This window comes from Mangifera indica, chromosome 16, assembly GCF_011075055.1.
Source record: "Mangifera indica cultivar Alphonso chromosome 16, CATAS_Mindica_2.1, whole genome shotgun sequence".
Taxonomy (NCBI): domain Eukaryota; kingdom Viridiplantae; phylum Streptophyta; class Magnoliopsida; order Sapindales; family Anacardiaceae; genus Mangifera; species Mangifera indica.
The window spans coordinates 8,078,316-8,098,177 of record NC_058152.1 but is presented as its reverse complement, the minus strand read 5'-3'; positions in this window follow the sequence as shown (position 1 = coordinate 8,098,177).

The window sequence follows — 19,862 nt, the reverse complement described above, 5'->3', positions numbered from 1 at the left end:
CTCATTCCAGAATGAGAGAAAAGTGAGTTTTGAGTCATTCTCTAATTTGTGGTGGCAAAATTTGACAATGGCAAGATACTTTTAGGTGAGGAAAATTGTGGTAACTCATGAAGAAAAGGTGTCAAGTCCATCAATAAAAAAAGAGAGGTAAGTAAGATACTTTAGACCCACTGTTAATGCAATGATTGAATATAGATCAAGGATTGATCATAAATAAAGAAAGGAAAAGGTTTGGTGCATTATAATATATATTGGATTGTTCATGAGTCGTCAAATGGATAGTGATTAATGTTTGATTAAAAGGTTATCGTTTGGTGCATGATATGTTAGATTATTCATGCCTATCATTGTTGATGATTACAAGTTCTTTTGAATTGTTTTATGATGTTTTTATTGATGTCTAATTGTGGACTACGTTATATGTTGTTTTGTTGAGATTATTATCCTTATTGAATTGACAATGGTATATTATGTATTTGAATAGCTTTGATGCAATTAATGTGCATTTTTGCATTGTTCTATGGGTATGATTTGTTTGAGATAAATATATATATTGATAGAAATTGTTTTGGATTAGATTAAGTTGCAAAATTAGGTTAACTCTTCTATTTTCTAGGTTTAACACACGATTGTATGGTATAGGACATACACCCACATGCATGAAACCTATATTTCAGATTGAGTTTTCCTGGTGTTTTGATAACTATTAGATATTGCCAACTGTTAAGCGGTTAACTAAAGCACGTAGTTCACTAATGTATGGCTTATGCACGACCGTGTGTAAGGTAAAATAACTAAAATACCCTTAAGAAGTAGAATGGTTAAAGTAAGGTTGAATTGAAAAATATGCTAAGTTTAGAGAAAGGGCACAGACCCAAGGTTTGGAGATATGCATCCCCATGTATGTTTGATTTTAGTTACATAGGGATAGGTTATGAGGAAAGAAGGTCGTGCATGATTTATAAAGTTGACACACCCATGTTTTTGGAGCAACACATCCATATGTCTAACATAGTAAAGACACAGCCTTAAAGGGATATTCGTGTCTTATGCATGAGGAAGATATATGCCTGTATATTATAGATAACGTGCCTATGTATGAAGGGCAAAATAAACAAAGGAAAAAGGAACTAGGCTAGAAGTTTATAGGTCATTTACTGCATTACAATGACTATATGACAATGAGTGTTCGCATGGCCAAGGTGTCAAATCTTTGTATTTGATCTAGTTTGATCGACCTAGTATAATGTTATGGGACATAACTTTGAGTACGGATTCACAATTTGTCAAAATCATGGTCTCGATACTTCTCTGAATCGTCGATCAATATATTTGAACTATGATATCATGAACATATTTCATATAACTAGTCAAAGATTTTTGTTTTCAATATTTATCGATGTTTGTGTAGAAACTCATAATCGAATAGTTCTTGAGTAAACAAATACTTTGAATCCAATAACTCCGAGTCAACAAATCATCTTTTGATCATCATTTGTCTTTTTATACAAAAAACATATGACCAACTTGGCTTTATCATACATAATATAACTGACTTTGTATTTATACACCATATGAACTATACGCATTCGTATCGGATTCAACCATGATATCTTAGGTCAAAAGATTACTCTGTATACTAATACAATCATATGATAAGTTATTGACTACATTGTAGTAGTCATGTGACTTATTGTAATTGGTCATGTTTGAAAAATAGTTCACTAAGTGTTAGTCCAAGCTAATGCCCCAATGACGTGATCATTAGTGTCACCTGCACTAATATCATCTCACGATATTCAACAAAAACATTAAGTATACCTACTGTATGACATTATTACACAACTAATATCACATCCATATGGAAAAATTTGATAATCTTGTTTTACTGATTAAATGAATTCTTTGGACAATTCATATAAATACTTTATATTTAAACCAATAAAAGAAGTAGTTTATGTATATGAACAAAAACACACTTTCTTTTATTAATAAATCATAATTACATATATACAAGATGAAATGCCCTGAAACCGACAACACAAATGGTTCTTAGGGCATATGCTAACATATATAAATGTCATTCTCTCTCTTGTAAAAGCTAGTTTTTGGGTAGGAAAATTTTGAATGAATTTTCTTGAGAGTTTCCTCTTGAAGTTGCTTTCCTTTATCCAAACTTTTCCAAAAGGTTTGGTGGTGGATTCAAAGTTGGTGGCCTAGTGTTTACACGTGCAAAATTATTTGACTCTTATTTTGTAAGTTTCATTTATGTGTTTTTGAATTGCAACTTGTTATCTTTAATTGTGGCGGGATTTTGGAAGTATGGATATATATGGTAGTTTGTTGTTGATTTATTTGTATTGATGATGTTTGGATTGAGGAAAGTTGGAGTTTGTGTTGGAAGTGAAGACTTAGGAGATAATTGGTGAATTTCCATGGTTAATGAATGTAATTAATGGTAGATTTTCTTATAATCACTCATGTTTGCATGATTTCACATCAGGTTCACTAATGATGTGTCATTATGTAATTGGCTACGATTTTATTTTTAATTTAAAATCACTTAATCGTGCAAAAGACACATAATCTATGTATTTAATTATGTATTTAAAAGTGTGTGCACATACTTTTATTGAAATGAAAAGGCCAAAAGATTTAATTCCACCCAAGGTTTAGTCCATTAACAAAGTCCCACTTGTTAATTTTGGAAAATCCAAATACCCACATGTTATCTAATTATGTTAGTGTCTTCTATTAGTTTAATTATAAATTACTGATTTACCCATTTTATGATAAAAATGCCCTTATAAATTGGTGCTTCCTTCTCTCATTTCTCAAACAAAAAATCAAAATAATTTAAAACCTTGACTATCTCTTCACTTTCCAACCCAATAATAAAAAAATATTTTCTCGATACCTAAACACTAATTCAGTTGAATTTACAAGAGTATGTACTAGTGTTTTCAGGGAAACACTAGCAAATTTGACCCACTACTCTAATTTTGATTATTATTATTCTTGGGAGGCCTTAGAAAACTGGGTTGTTGTTGATTATCATTGAAAAACAAAGGTAATGTTAGAACAAAGGAAGAAAAGGAACTCAAAGATGATAGTAGCCCAAACAAATAAGACTAAGAAGAAGAAGAAGATAACAATGACGATTGAATTTGAATGGAACTCAATTGTGTATTGGGCTAAAGGAATGGTTGTAACAAACTAGGGTTGGTTTTGAAAGATTTGGGAGGGTTGATTTTGCAAGAGTTGAAAGGAATTGTAATAGTCATGATAATTTTGTGACATGAAAAATGATGACATTAGTGGTGTAATAGCTTATTGTCATCGTTGAGGGTTGTTTATGATGAGGTTGATATGATGTTAAAGAAGTTAAAAGGATACTAGAGGTGTTTGGTTGGAGGGAAATTTTGGTGTCGTTAGGGTTGTTGGGGAGTTGTGAGTTGAACATTTTATAGGAAATTAAGTTTGGTGTAGTAGTTGTGAAACCTTAAGGCAACTTCATCCTAGGCTCGGGTGGCAGCTTCGACAGTACATGATCTTGTAAGTTCAATTGAATTAGTGTTTGGATATTGAGAAAACATTTTCTTGTTGGCCTAGAAACTTAAGAGAGTTAGGGTTTTGAATTAATTAGATTTTTTATTTGAAAAATGAGAGAGGGAAATTCCAATTTATGAGGGCATTTTTATCATTATACTGAAAAGGTGTAAATAAGTATTTTACAATTAAACTAACAAAAGACATTAACAAAATTAGATAAAAGGTGAGTGTTTGAATTTTTTTAAAGTTAAAAATAGAGTAAACCTTGGATAAGTTTAAGTCTTTTGGCCAAATGAAAAGGTTGAGAGTCTTGACTCAAGACTTTCCATATTTTGTACGTAGCCTATAAATATGTGATGTTACCGGTTGCACGCATGAAAAGTTTCTTAAGGAAATTTATGTTGGTTTAAAGTTTCTATGAAAATATTTTCAATGAAGGGAATGACTTGATCTAATTTCAATGATTTAGGTTATGGTTTAACCGTTTTCAAATTGATTCATATTGTAAATTATATTTTTTTAAATAAATATATAAAAAACTATATTTAATGGCATTTTTTAATAAATAATCAGCTGCACCAATTGATTTTTATATTTATTTTATTATTTTCTTTACAAGTTTATTATATATGTATTTTATATTTATTTTACTTGTTTACTTTATTTCATGTTTTAGAAACTATAATTTAATCATTATTTATTAAATACAATATATTTAAAAGTGAATGATTTTTAATAAAATTCAAATTGTTATCCAAATAGAATCAAACCTTATTTTTTTAGTTTCGTTTGATTTAGTTTGAAACTTAAAATGATATGATTTGGTTTGGTTTATAAATTTTTTTAAACTACACTTTTTAGTTTAGTTCGAAAAGATTTTTGAACCGAATCAAATCTGACCATGCACACCTTTAGTTAAATATAGAGTTAACAAATTTTGACACGATTTGTTAAGCTAATACGATGTAACACAAAAAAAATTGGGTAAAGGTTGAGCCTTTTTACACAAAATTAAATTCAGGTCAACTCAATATGAGTCAAAATTAAAACTGGTCATGTTAGAGTTGATATGAAGGTAACCCGAATTATTCGAACTAATTTAAATGTTTAAAAAAATGCTACTTTAACAACATTTGTTAGGGTAAATTAAAAAATTTTAAAGGAGATAAGTATCTACAACGGTTAAAATCATTATATATTACTTACAGTTATATCTCTATATAGTTGTAATTACTCTGATTATTCTTGATTTTATTTAAAAGTTTTATTTTATTATTTGATAGTGATAATGAAATTTAGTTTATAAAATTATTGACATGTTTTATAAGTATTGATGTGTAATTTTTTAGACTATTTGTAAATAAGATAAAATGTTATATTATATGTTTTATTGATAATGGTTTAGGATAATTTAGTGAAGAAATTAAAACGTTAATAAAATTTAAAAAAGTGAAAATAATATACAATTTTAGGGCAATTCTAGTTATGTCAAGTCCATTCGAATATCTTGCATGTTGGATTAAACTTCAAAGATCTCAATACGATTTAATTTAGGTTAGGTTAGAGTTAAAAATCTTTGACTTGAAACTTAAACTGACACGATACAAATATGTTCTAATAATACGAACAACTAAATTTAGTTAAATATAAGGGTGTTTTATTTGTGTATCCTCATAAAATATTTAGTATTTTGATATTAAGAAAAGTCAAAAGACTATTTCCCCCTAAGTTTTAATGCAAAAGTAAATATATATCTGTGGACTTTCAAAAACTCAAACATTCACCCATGACTAAATTTCTGTTAAAAATCTCAATTAGAGTTAAGGTTAAAATCGTCATTTACTAAAACAATTTAAAAAATTAAAGTTTTATCATTTTTCTTCCATAGGTTTAAAAATCTTACAATTTTTCCCCATTCAAAGTTTCCAAGTTTTGAAAAGTGACCATTTCACCCTCAAATTCCTAAGTTTTCTTCCTTCCCTCTTCAGTGGCCATCTCCTACGATGGTGACCATTTGAAGATCAGACAAAAAACCGACGACCATTTTCAGTAGATGAATCTTCGTCTCCATCAATGAAAAGACATCATCCCTTCATTGACAAAGATGAAGAGGCATTGTCTTTTTGTCTCTGTCAACGAATATTCATCTACCATAAATGGTTGTCGACTCTCTATCTAGTCTTCAGAGTTCGTCATCGCTAGAGAGGAGAGAAAGAAAATTGAGGGATTTATGGGTGAAATGTTACTTTTTAAAACTTTAGGGGGGAAATGGATAGATTTTAGTTTTTTTAATAAATTATATTTTAGGGAAATTATAAAAAATAGGCAAAAGTAAGGGGGCTTAAGAAAATTACTCAACAAATTCAGATTAAAGCAAAAATGCTCAACATTTGTGAAATGTCTAAACTACCCCTATATATAAACAAGGCAAAATTTCATATTTCCCACTGTGAAACGTCCACTGTCACTGTGCAAATCCAAAGAAAAAGAGACTTTTTTCCCACTGTCAATCGTCGCCCACTGTCGTCCCACTGTCAAGCCGATTTCCGTCGATTTTCTTGCTTTTCGGCGAGCGAAAATGGTCAAGAAGGTTAGTATATCTTCCGTAATCTTATTTGAATCAAGTTATTGTTCATATTATTGAGATTTGAGTGAGATTTTACGGTTTGAAACATTATGGTTTCGATTTTGTACAATGCTTAATATGTTTTGATTCTTGGCTGTTTTCATTGAATTTGTTGAGGGGTTTTGTGTTATAGCCTATGTAGATTCGATTTATGTTGAAATTGGAGGCCGAAATGACCAAATTTTGGCCGAAAAAAGCCTCCAAAGCCATCGGCAGTCCGACAGTGGGAACAGTGTTTCCCACTGTCATGAAGAACACTCCCACTGTGACAGTGGGTTAGGGGGGTTTAGTGGCTTTTTAAAAACATTAGGGATCTGGTGGCATTATTAGTCCACTGTGGGCGTTTCTGAAATTTGCCATGTGTGACAGTGGGTTGGGGTGAAAATTTACTTTTTTGAAACTGTAGGGGCGGTAAGAGATTCGAAAATTATTGAGGGGCAAGGGATAAATATTGGACATGTTTGTAATAGAAATTTTTTTAGGGGGTATATTGATATTTTTCACATCTAGGGTTTCTCGACTTATAGTTTTCGAATTTTATATTCGTTTTTTTTGTTTTAAGATTTTTCAATATGTAGTTTTCGAATTTGAGATTAAGTTTTTCGTTTTTTGTGCCTACGGACATATTTTACGATGTAATGACCTCGTATTTTTTAGATTTTCAAATAATTTTTCAATTATTGTCATTCTAGGGCATTTCAACATTTAGAATTCGAATTTCAATTCCGTTTTTTCGAATTTCACCGTTTTACGATATATCGACTAGTATTTTTCAGATTTCTGAAGAATTTTTCAATTGTTACCATTCTAGGGTATTTCAACTTTTAGAATTCGAATTTTAGCTCTGTTTTTTTGAATTTCACCGTTTTACGATATATCGACTCGTATTTTTCAGATTTCTGAAGAATTTTTTGATTGTTACCATTCTGGGGTATTTTAACTTTTAGAATTCGAATTTTAATTTCGTTTTTTCGAATTTTACCGTTTTACGATATATCAACTCATATTTTTCATATTTTCGAAGAATTTTTTGATTATTGTCATTCTAGGGTATTTCAACTTTTAGAATTCAAATTTCAGTTCCGTTTTTTTGAATTTCACCGTTTTACGATATATCGACTCGTATTTTTCAGATTTCCAAAATTTTTTTCGATTGTTACCATTCTAGGGTATTTCAACTTTTAGAATTCGAATTTTAGTTTCGTTTTTTCAAATTTTAACGTTTTACGATATATCGACTCGTATTTTTCATATTTTTGAAGAATTTTTCGATTATTACCATTCTAAGGTATTTCAACTTTTAGAATTTGAATTTCAGTTTCGTTTTTTTGAATTTCACTATTTTACGATATATCGACTCGTATTTTTCAGATTTTTGAAGAATTTTTCAATTGTTACCATTCTAGGGTATTTCAACTTTTAGAATTCGAATTTCAGTTTCGTTTTTTCGATTGTTAACATTCTATGGTATTTTATCGTATAAAATTCTAATTTCAGTTTTGTTTTTTCCTTTTAACTGTTTTACAATCCTGAAATCTTATTTTTAAAATTTTGCGATCACCTTTTTTATTGTTTTGTATTTTTTATCTTTTTATGATTTTTCCATGAAGACATTTGTTTACATATTTGCTATTTATGAATGACTAACGAATTTTGTAAATTTTCGCAGGATATTTCTCGCAAAAGAAGACGTGTTGAAAGCGAGCTGCGAATCCCCGATGAGTCCAGACACTTCCAAACAAATCTGATATGTCGTGCACAACGCACAACATTATCTAGGATTTCATCTACACTGACTCCGGAGTAGCTACGACTATTTGAGAGGACATGTTTCGGGTATCTTCTTTGTTTATCCGAGACCAAATTCTCTGGTATATTAGTTCATTCATTTCTACTCCGGTAGCTACATCAATTCTCTGCCAGAGACGAGTTTTGGTTTCGGATTAGCGGGGTTGATGTTCGTTTTAGCTTGTTTGAGTTTGCTTTGGTGACGGGTCTTTCGTTTAGCCAGTGCATTGATATCTCTTCATATATTCCTCACTCCTCCAGACATAGGATCAGAGATACGTACTTTCGAGGTTGTCCGAAGGTGCAGTATCATGGCCTAGAGCGTGTTTTCTTGTCGAGGCCATGAGGGGGATGACGATATTGACGTTGTCAAGATGGCCTTGTTGTCACATGGTTTTGTTGGGAAATGATCGACGAAAGAAGGTGTCTTCAGAGTATTTACAGTTGGTTGATCATCTGGACGGGTTTAATTCCTACCCCTGGGGTGTCCCCGTGTGGCAGATGACATACGAGTCTATGTCACAGGCGAGTGACAGAGTATGCTCCAGACGGATGCCTGAGATGCGTAGATACGACCTCTACGGATTTTCTTTCGCATTTCAGGTTAGTTTTAATTTATTGATTTTATATATTAATTGGAAAAAATATGAATTAATTTATTTAAATCGTAATTGATTATATTGCAGTATTAGATATATGAGACTCTGGACACGTTATTCGATTGGATTAACCTTGTTGATCTCTATGCGTCCCCACGAATGTTTAGGTGGCATACGCGAGACGTCCCTAGTTGAACTCATATAGGTCATATTTTCCCTGGTGATATTATATTTTATATGAAATATCATTTACCATTTTATCCTTTTCGTGCATATAGGGAACCGGTATTGATATATTATCGATCGAGGGTTCTCCCCAAACACCTTCCTCGAAAGTTGAGGTTAACTTTTTTTAAAAAATGTCATTGATCGATTTGTCTTTTCAATTATATTGTTTATTTAATGATGTTTTGACTCTTTTTCAGGACGAGCAATTATGATTACTTACTGATATCCCGAGCTCAACCAAAAAGATAGTGGATATTGGTTCACAGGAGGAGGACTTCCAGGAGGACATTTTTGAGGGCATCCATATTGAGGTATATCAATTATACTTAGTATATAAATATTTATATATATTGGTCACTAAGATGTTGAAAATTACAATTTTTCAGTCCGCCGAGGGAGCACGTGTGGTGGACTTGACCTTGATTCAGGATTCTCCAGCTAAACCTCCTCCCGCATACATGAAGAAGGTAAAATAAATCGATTAATGTTAATTGTTACATAGGATGGAATGATGAATTAATTGATTTTTGGGATCATACAGCTGATTCATACAACACGTGGCCGGATTGTCTGGAAGGGTCTGCTGGTTCACACCCCGTATACAAATCCACTAAAAAGGAGGGCGAAACGGTAACTTAGGACCATTCCATCCTCTGCCTCAGAGCGTGAGGAATCTTTCCTCACGTGGTACACCAGAGCTGCAGCTTCCGACGCACATGGTGTCTACTTCATTGAGTCGAAGTCGAAGGATAGTTTTTGACGGCTTGTGGTAGAGTGTCGTCAATGGCTGACCGACGATGTAAGTTGTCTATACTATATAATTTGGTAAAAATTTTGATATATTTATCAATAACTAACACGTGAATTTGTTTATACCATTTTAGCATGTGGATTCCTTTTTGGCTTTTTTATGTTGGCATCAGGACGATCACCGTGTAACTATCTCACAGCGTTGGACGACTGCCCACACATTCTTTGGAGGCCATATTGAGATGGCTTGGAAGAGTTGACAGACCACATCGATTGATGAGTTTGAGTTTTCGGGGCTCTTCACGAGGATGGTTAAGACAACGTACACCTCGAGATTGTTGTACAAACAATAGGGGATGATCAATCAGGTATAGTATATATATATTTCTATTACATTGAATTGGTTGACGAGAACGATAATTAACTAAAATTTGTCATTGTTTATAGGTTTACATCCCTATAAACTTCGACAACACACATTGGGTCATCGAAGTTATAGATTTTTGAGAGTGCTCGATTATGGTATACGATTCAGAGGTATCATATTCAGAGAATATGAGGTCTTTTGAGCAGCGTATGCGATCGTATACGACATTCATACCCACGTTATTAGAGGCGACGAGTTTTTAGACAGCTTATGAGAGGACTCCATGACATGATTCTCTCGTTTTGTATCGAGCGACGGATGTCCCTCAGCAGGGATTAGGCTCCGGTGACTGTGGCGTGTTTATGTTACGTTTTTTTGAGTGTTTGGCATTGTCACGGAGCGTCGATTTTCCCTGAGAGTCGTCTACCTCTATACGTTGACGTTTAGCGTCGCAGTTGTATTTTCACCATATCAAGTAGCTCACGGATGTATATTTAGTTAGCTCATTATTTATTTATCGTTCTCCATACGTTTGTATGTATATATTTATTGAATGTGCGTATGTGTATGATGTATTTTATCTATCATTATATATAGATATGTATTTGATTTCATTTTATATGTGATTTGAGTGATGTTACTATCCAGCAATAAACGAAAAATTCTTCAGAAATTTAGATAATACGAGTAGATATATCGTAAAACGATGAAATTCGAAAAAACAAAACTAAAAATTGAATTCTAAAAGTTGAAATACCCTAGAATGATAACAATCGAAAAATTCTTCAAAAATCTAAAAAATAAGAGTCGATATATCGTAAAACGATAAAATTTGAAAAAGCTGAACCGAAATTTGAATTCTAAAAGTTGAAATACCTTAGAATGGCAATAATTGAAAAATTGTTTGAAAATCTGAAAAATATAAGTTGATATATCGTAAAACGATGGAATTCAAAAAGACAAAACTGAAATTCGAATTCTTAAAGTTGAAATACCCTAGAATGACAACAATTAAAAAATTATTCAAAAATCTGAAAAATACAAGTCGATATATCGTAAAACGGTGAAATTTAAAAAAACAAAACTGAAATTCTAATTCTAAAAGTTGAAATACCCTAGAATGGCAATAATCGAAAAATTCTTGGAAAATTTAAAAAATACGAGTCGATATATCATAAAACAGTGAAATTCAAAAAAACGAAACTGAAATTCGAATTCTAAAAGTTGAAATACCCTAGAATGACAATAATTGAAAAATTCTTTGAAAATCTGAAAAATACGAGTCGATATATCGTAAAACGGTGAAATTCGAAAAAACGGAACTAAAATTAGAATTCTAAAAGTTGAAATACCCTAGAATGACAACAATCGAAAAATTCTTCGAAAATCTAAAAAATAAGAGTCAATATATCATAAAACGGTGAAATTCGAATTCTAAAAGTTGAAATATCCTAGAATGACAATAATCGAAAAATTCTTCAAAAATTTGAAAAATACGAGTCGATATATCGTAAAACGGTGAAATTTGAAAAAACGAAACTGAAATTCAAATTCTAAAAGTTGAAATACCCTAGAATGGCAATAATCGAAAAATTCTTGGAAAATTTAAAAAATACGAGTCGATATATCATAAAACAGTGAAATTCAAAAAAACGAAACTGAAATTCGAATTCTAAAAGTTGAAATACCCTAGAATGACAATAATTGAAAAATTCTTTGAAAATCTGAAAAATACGAGTCGATATATCGTAAAACGGTGAAATTCGAAAAAACGGAACTAAAATTAGAATTCTAAAAGTTGAAATACCCTAGAATGACAACAATCGAAAAATTCTTCGAAAATCTAAAAAATAAGAGTCAATATATCATAAAACGGTGAAATTCGAATTCTAAAAGTTGAAATATCCTAGAATGACAATAATCGAAAAATTCTTCAAAAATTTGAAAAATACGAGTCGATATATCGTAAAACGGTGAAATTTGAAAAAACGAAACTGAAATTCAAATTCTAAAAGTTGAAATACCCTAGAATGGCAATAATCGAAAAATTCTTGGAAAATTTAAAAAATACGAGTCGATATATCATAAAACAGTGAAATTCAAAAAAACGAAACTGAAATTCGAATTCTAAAAGTTGAAATACCCTAGAATGACAATAATTGAAAAATTCTTTGAAAATCTGAAAAATACGAGTCGATATATCGTAAAACGGTGAAATTCGAAAAAACGGAACTAAAATTAGAATTCTAAAAGTTTAAATACCCTAGAATGGTAGTAATTAAAAAATTCTTCGAAAATCTGAAAAATACAAGTCGATATATCGTAAAACGATGAAATTCAAAAAAACAGAACTGAAATTCGAATTCTAAAAGTTAAAATACCCTAGAATGGCAACAATCAAAAAATTCTTCAAAAATCTAAAAATACGAGTCGATATATCGTAAAACGGTGAAATTCGAAAAAATGGAACTGAAATTCGAATTCTAAAAGTTGAAATACCCTAGAATGGCAACAATCGAAAAATTCTACGAAAATCTAAAAAATACGAGTCGATATATAGTAAAACAGTAAAATTTGAAAAGACTGAACTAAAATTTGAATTCTAAAAGTTAAAATACTCTAGAATGGCAATAATAAAAAAATTCTTTCGAAAATTTGAAAAATATAAGTCGATATATCTTAAAATGGTTAAATTCGAAAAAACTGAACTGAAATTCGAATTTTTAAAGTTGAAATACCTTAGAATGGAAACAATCAAAAAATTATTCAAAAATCTAAAAAATACGAGTCGATATATCGTAAAACGGTAAAATTAAAAAAAACAGAACTGAAATTCGAATTCTAAAAGTTGAAATACCCTAGAATGGCAATAATCGAAAAATTCTTCGAAAATCTGAAAAATGCGAGTCGATATATCGTAAAACGGTGAAATTCGAAAAAACAAAACTAAAATTCGAATTCTAAAAGTTGAAATACCCTAGAATGACAACAATAAAAAAATTCTTCGAAAATCTAAAAAATAAGAGTCGATATATCGTAAAACAGTAAAATTTGAAAAAACTGAACTGAAATTTGAATTCTAAAAGTTGAAATACCTTAGAATGGCAACAATCGAAAAATTATTCGAAAATCTGAAAAATATAAGTCGATATATCGTAAAATGGTGGAATTCGAGAAAACAAAACTGAAATTTGAATTCTAAAAGTTGAAATACCCTAGAATGGCAACAATCGAAAAATTCTTCGAAAATCTAAAAAATGCGAGTCAATATATCGTAAAACAGTAAAATTTTAAAAGACTGAATTGAAATTTGAATTCTAAAAGTTGAAATACCCAAGAATGTTAATAATTGAAAAATTCTTTCGAAAATCTGAAAAATATAAGTCGATATATCGTAAAACGATAAAATTCGAAAAAATTGAACTGAAATTCGAATTTTTAAAGTGGAAATACCTTAGAATGGGAACAATCAAAAAATTGTTCAAAAATCTGAAAAATACGAGTCGATATATTGTAAAACAGTAAAATTCGAAAAAACGGAACTGAAATTCGAATTCTAAAAGTTGAAATACCCTAGAATGACAATAATCGAAAAATTCTTCGAAAATCTGAAAAATACGAGTCGATATATCATAAAACGGTGAAATTCGAAAAAACAAAACTAAAATTCGCATTCTAAAAGTTGAAATACCCTAGAATGACAACAATCGAAAAATTCTTCGAAAATCTAAAAAATAAGAGTCAATATATCATAAAACGGTGAAATTCGAATTCTAAAAGTTGAAATATCCTAGAATGACAATAATCGAAAAATTCTTCAAAAATTTGAAAAATACGAGTCGATATATCGTAAAACGGTGAAATTTGAAAAAACGAAACTGAAATTCAAATTCTAAAAGTTGAAATACCCTAGAATGGCAATAATCGAAAAATTCTTGGAAAATTTAAAAAATACGAGTCGATATATCATAAAACAGTGAAATTCAAAAAAACGAAACTGAAATTCGAATTCTAAAAGTTGAAATACCCTAGAATGACAATAATTGAAAAATTCTTTGAAAATCTGAAAAATACGAGTCGATATATCGTAAAACGGTGAAATTCGAAAAAACGGAACTAAAATTAGAATTCTAAAAGTTTAAATACCCTAGAATGGTAGTAATTAAAAAATTCTTCGAAAATCTGAAAAATACAAGTCGATATATCGTAAAACGATGAAATTCAAAAAAACAGAACTGAAATTCGAATTCTAAAAGTTAAAATACCCTAGAATGGCAACAATCAAAAAATTCTTCAAAAATCTAAAAATACGAGTCGATATATTGTAAAACGGTGAAATTCGAAAAAATGGAACTGAAATTCGAATTCTAAAAGTTGAAATACCCTAGAATGGCAACAATCGAAAAATTCTACGAAAATCTAAAAAATACGAGTCGATATATAGTAAAACAGTAAAATTTGAAAAGACTGAACTAAAATTTGAATTCTAAAAGTTAAAATACTCTAGAATGACAATAATAAAAAAATTCTTTCGAAAATTTGAAAAATATAAGTCGATATATCTTAAAATGGTTAAATTCGAAAAAACTGAACTGAAATTCGAATTTTTAAAGTTGAAATACCTTAGAATGGAAACAATCAAAAAATTATTCAAAAATCTAAAAAATACGAGTCGATATATCGTAAAACGGTAAAATTAAAAAAAACAGAACTGAAATTCGAATTCTAAAAGTTGAAATACCCTAGAATGGCAATAATCGAAAAATTCTTCAAAAATCTAAAAATACGAGTCGATATATCGTAAAACGGTGAAATTCGAAAAAATGGAACTGAAATTCGAATTCTAAAAGTTGAAATACCCTAGAATGGCAACAATCGAAAAATTCTACGAAAATCTAAAAAATACGAGTCGATATATAGTAAAACAGTAAAATTTGAAAAGACTGAACTAAAATTTGAATTCTAAAAGTTAAAATACTCTAGAATGGCAATAATAAAAAAATTCTTTCGAAAATTTGAAAAATATAAGTCGATATATCTTAAAATGGTTAAATTCGAAAAAACTGAACTGAAATTCGAATTTTTAAAGTTGAAATACCTTAGAATGGAAACAATCAAAAAATTATTCAAAAATCTAAAAAATACGAGTCGATATATCGTAAAACGGTAAAATTAAAAAAAACAGAACTGAAATTCGAATTCTAAAAGTTGAAATACCCTAGAATGGCAATAATCGAAAAATTCTTCAAAAATCTGAAAAATGCGAGTCGATATATCGTAAAACGGTGAAATTCGAAAAAACAAAACTAAAATTCGAATTCTAAAAGTTGAAATACCCTAGAATGACAACAATAAAAAAATTCTTCGAAAATCTAAAAAATAAGAGTCGATATATCGTAAAACAGTAAAATTTGAAAAAACTGAACTGAAATTTGAATTCTAAAAGTTGAAATACCTTAGAATGGCAACAATCGAAAAATTATTCGAAAATCTGAAAAATATAAGTCGATATATCGTAAAATGGTGGAATTCGAGAAAACAAAACTGAAATTTGAATTCTAAAAGTTGAAATACCCTAGAATGGCAACAATCGAAAAATTCTTCGAAAATCTAAAAAATGCGAGTCAATATATCGTAAAACAGTAAAATTTTAAAAGACTGAATTGAAATTTGAATTCTAAAAGTTGAAATACCCAAGAATGTTAATAATTGAAAAATTCTTTCGAAAATCTGAAAAATATAAGTCGATATATCGTAAAACGATAAAATTCGAAAAAATTGAACTGAAATTCGAATTTTTAAAGTGGAAATACCTTAGAATGGGAACAATCAAAAAATTGTTCAAAAATCTGAAAAATACGAGTCGATATATTGTAAAACAGTAAAATTCGAAAAAACGGAACTGAAATTCGAATTCTAAAAGTTGAAATACCCTAGAATGACAATAATCGAAAAATTCTTCGAAAATCTGAAAAATACGAGTCGATATATCATAAAACGGTGAAATTCGAAAAAACAAAACTAAAATTCGCATTCTAAAAGTTGAAATACCCTAGAATGACAACAATCGAAAAATTCTTCGAAAATCTAAAAAATAAGAGTCAATATATCATAAAACGGTGAAATTCGAATTCTAAAAGTTGAAATATCCTAGAATGACAATAATCGAAAAATTCTTCAAAAATTTGAAAAATACGAGTCGATATATCGTAAAACGGTGAAATTTGAAAAAACGAAACTGAAATTCAAATTCTAAAAGTTGAAATACCCTAGAATGGCAACAATCGAAAAATTCTTGGAAAATTTAAAAAATACGAGTCGATATATCATAAAACAGTGAAATTCAAAAAAACGAAACTGAAATTCGAATTCTAAAAGTTGAAATACCCTAGAATGACAATAATTGAAAAATTCTTTGAAAATCTGAAAAATACGAGTCGATATATCGTAAAACGGTGAAATTCGAAAAAACGGAACTAAAATTAGAATTCTAAAAGTTTAAATACCCTAGAATGGTAGTAATTAAAAAATTCTTCGAAAATCTGAAAAATACAAGTCGATATATCGTAAAACGATGAAATTCAAAAAAACAGAACTGAAATTCGAATTCTAAAAGTTAAAATACCCTAGAATGGCAACAATCAAAAAATTCTTCAAAAATCTAAAAATACGAGTCGATATATCGTAAAACGGTGAAATTCGAAAAAATGGAACTGAAATTCGAATTCTAAAAGTTGAAATACCCTAGAATGGCAACAATCGAAAAATTCTACGAAAATCTAAAAAATACGAGTCGATATATAGTAAAACAGTAAAATTTGAAAAGACTGAACTAAAATTTGAATTCTAAAAGTTAAAATACTCTAGAATGGCAATAATAAAAAAATTCTTTCGAAAATTTGAAAAATATAAGTCGATATATCTTAAAATGGTTAAATTCGAAAAAACTGAACTGAAATTCGAATTTTTAAAGTTGAAATACCTTAGAATGGAAACAATCAAAAAATTATTCAAAAATCTAAAAAATACGAGTCGATATATCGTAAAACGGTAAAATTAAAAAAAACAGAACTGAAATTCGAATTCTAAAAGTTGAAATACCCTAGAATGGCAATAATCGAAAAATTCTTCAAAAATCTGAAAAATGCGAGTCGATATATCGTAAAACGGTGAAATTCGAAAAAACAAAACTAAAATTCGAATTCTAAAAGTTGAAATACCCTAGAATGACAACAATAAAAAAATTCTTCGAAAATCTAAAAAATAAGAGTCGATATATCGTAAAACAGTAAAATTTGAAAAAACTGAACTGAAATTTGAATTCTAAAAGTTGAAATACCTTAGAATGGCAACAATCGAAAAATTATTCGAAAATCTGAAAAATATAAGTCGATATATCGTAAAATGGTGGAATTCGAGAAAACAAAACTGAAATTTGAATTCTAAAAGTTGAAATACCCTAGAATGGCAACAATCGAAAAATTCTTCGAAAATCTAAAAAATGCGAGTCAATATATCGTAAAACAGTAAAATTTTAAAAGACTGAATTGAAATTTGAATTCTAAAAGTTGAAATACCCAAGAATGTTAATAATTGAAAAATTCTTTCGAAAATCTGAAAAATATAAGTCGATATATCGTAAAACGATAAAATTCGAAAAAATTGAACTGAAATTCGAATTTTTAAAGTGGAAATACCTTAGAATGGGAACAATCAAAAAATTGTTCAAAAATCTGAAAAATACGAGTCGATATATTGTAAAACAGTAAAATTCAAAAAAACGGAACTGAAATTCGAATTCTAAAAGTTGAAATACCCTAGAATGACAATAATCGAAAAATTCTTCGAAAATCTGAAAAATACGAGTCGATATATCATAAAACGGTGAAATTCGAAAAAACAAAACTAAAATTCGCATTCTAAAAGTTGAAATACCCTATAATGACAACAATCGAAAAATTCTTCGAAAATCTAAAAAATAAGAGTCAATATATCATAAAACGGTGAAATTCGAATTCTAAAAGTTGAAATATCCTAGAATGACAATAATCGAAAAATTCTTCAAAAATTTGAAAAATACGAGTCGATATATCGTAAAACGGTGAAATTTGAAAAAACGAAACTGAAATTCAAATTCTAAAAGTTGAAATACCCTAGAATGGCAATAATCGAAAAATTCTTCGAAAATTTGAAAAATACGAGTCGATATATCGTAAAACGGTGAAATTCGAAAAAACGAAACTGCAATTCGAATTCTAAAAGTTGAAATACCCTAGAATGGCAATAATTGAAAAATTCTTTGAAAATTTTAAAAATACGAGTCGATATATCGTAAAACGGTGAAATTCGAAAAAACGGAACTAAAATTCGAATTCTAAAAGTTGAAATACTCTAAAATGGTAGTAATCGAAAAATTCTTCGAAAATCTGAAAAATACGAGTCGATATATCGTAAAACGGTGAAATTCGAAAAAACAGAACTGAAATTCGAATTTTAAAAGTTAAAATACCCTAGAATGGTAACAATCGAAAAATTCTTCAGAAATCTGAAAAATACGAGTCGATGTATCGTAAAAGGGTGAAATTCGAAAAAACGGAACTGAAATTCGAATTTTTAATGTTGAAATACCTTAGAATGGAAACAATCGAAAAATTGTTCAAAAATTTGAAAAACACGAGCCGATATATCGTAAAACGTAAAATTCGAAAAAACGGAACTGAAATTCGAATTCTAAAAGTTGAAATACCCTAGAATGGTAATAATCAAAAAATTCTTCGAAAATCTGAAAAATATGAGTCGATATATCGTAAAACGGTGAAATTCGAAAAAACGGAACTGAAATTCGAATTCTAAAAGTTGAAATACCCTATAATGGCTGTAATCGAAAAATTCTTCGAAAATCTGAAAAATATGAGTCGATATATCGTAAAATGGTGAAATTCAAAAAAACGGAACTGAAATTCGAATTTTTAAAGTGGAAATACCTTAGAATGGGAACAATCGAAAAATTGTTCAAACATCTGAAAAACACGAGCCGATATATCGTAAAACGTAAAATTCGAAAAAACTGAACTGAAATTCGAATTTTTAAAGTGGAAATACCTTAGAATGGGAATAATAGAAAAATTGTTCAAAAATATGAAAAATACGAGTCGATATATCGTAAAACAGTAAAATTTGAAAAAACGGAACTGAAATTCGAATTCTAAAAGTTGAAATACCCTAGAATGGCAATAATCGAAAAATTCTTCGAAAATCTGAAAAATACGAGTCGATATATCATTAAACGGTGAAATTCAAAAAAACAAAGCTAAAATTCGAATTCTAAAAGTTGAAATACCCTAGAATAACAACAATCGAAAAATTCTTCGAAAATCTAAAAAATAAGAGTCGATATATCGTAAAACGGTTAAATTCGAATTCTAAAAGTTGAAATACCCTAGAATGATAATAATGAAAAAATTCTTCGAAAATTTGAAAAATACGGTCGATATATCGTAAAACGGTGAAATTCAAAAAAACAGAACTAAAATTCGAATTCTAAAAGTTAAAATACCCTAGAACTGCAACAATCGAAAAATTCTTCAGAAATCTGAAAAATACGATTCGATGTATCGTAAAAGGGTGAAATTCGAAATAATGGAACTGAAATTCGAATTCTAAAAGTTGAAATACCCTAGAATGTCAACAATCGAAAAATTCTTCGAAAATCTGAAAAATACGAGTCAATATATCGTAAAACAGTAAAATTTGAAAAGACTGAACTGAAATTTGAATTCTAAAAGTTGAAATACCCTAGAATGGCAATAATCGAAAAATTCTTTCGAAAATTTGAAAAATATAAGTCGATATATCGTAAAACGGTAAAATTCGAAAAAACTGAACTGAAATTCGAATTTTTAAAGTTTAAATACCTTAGAATGGGAACGATCGAAAAATTGTTCAAAAATCT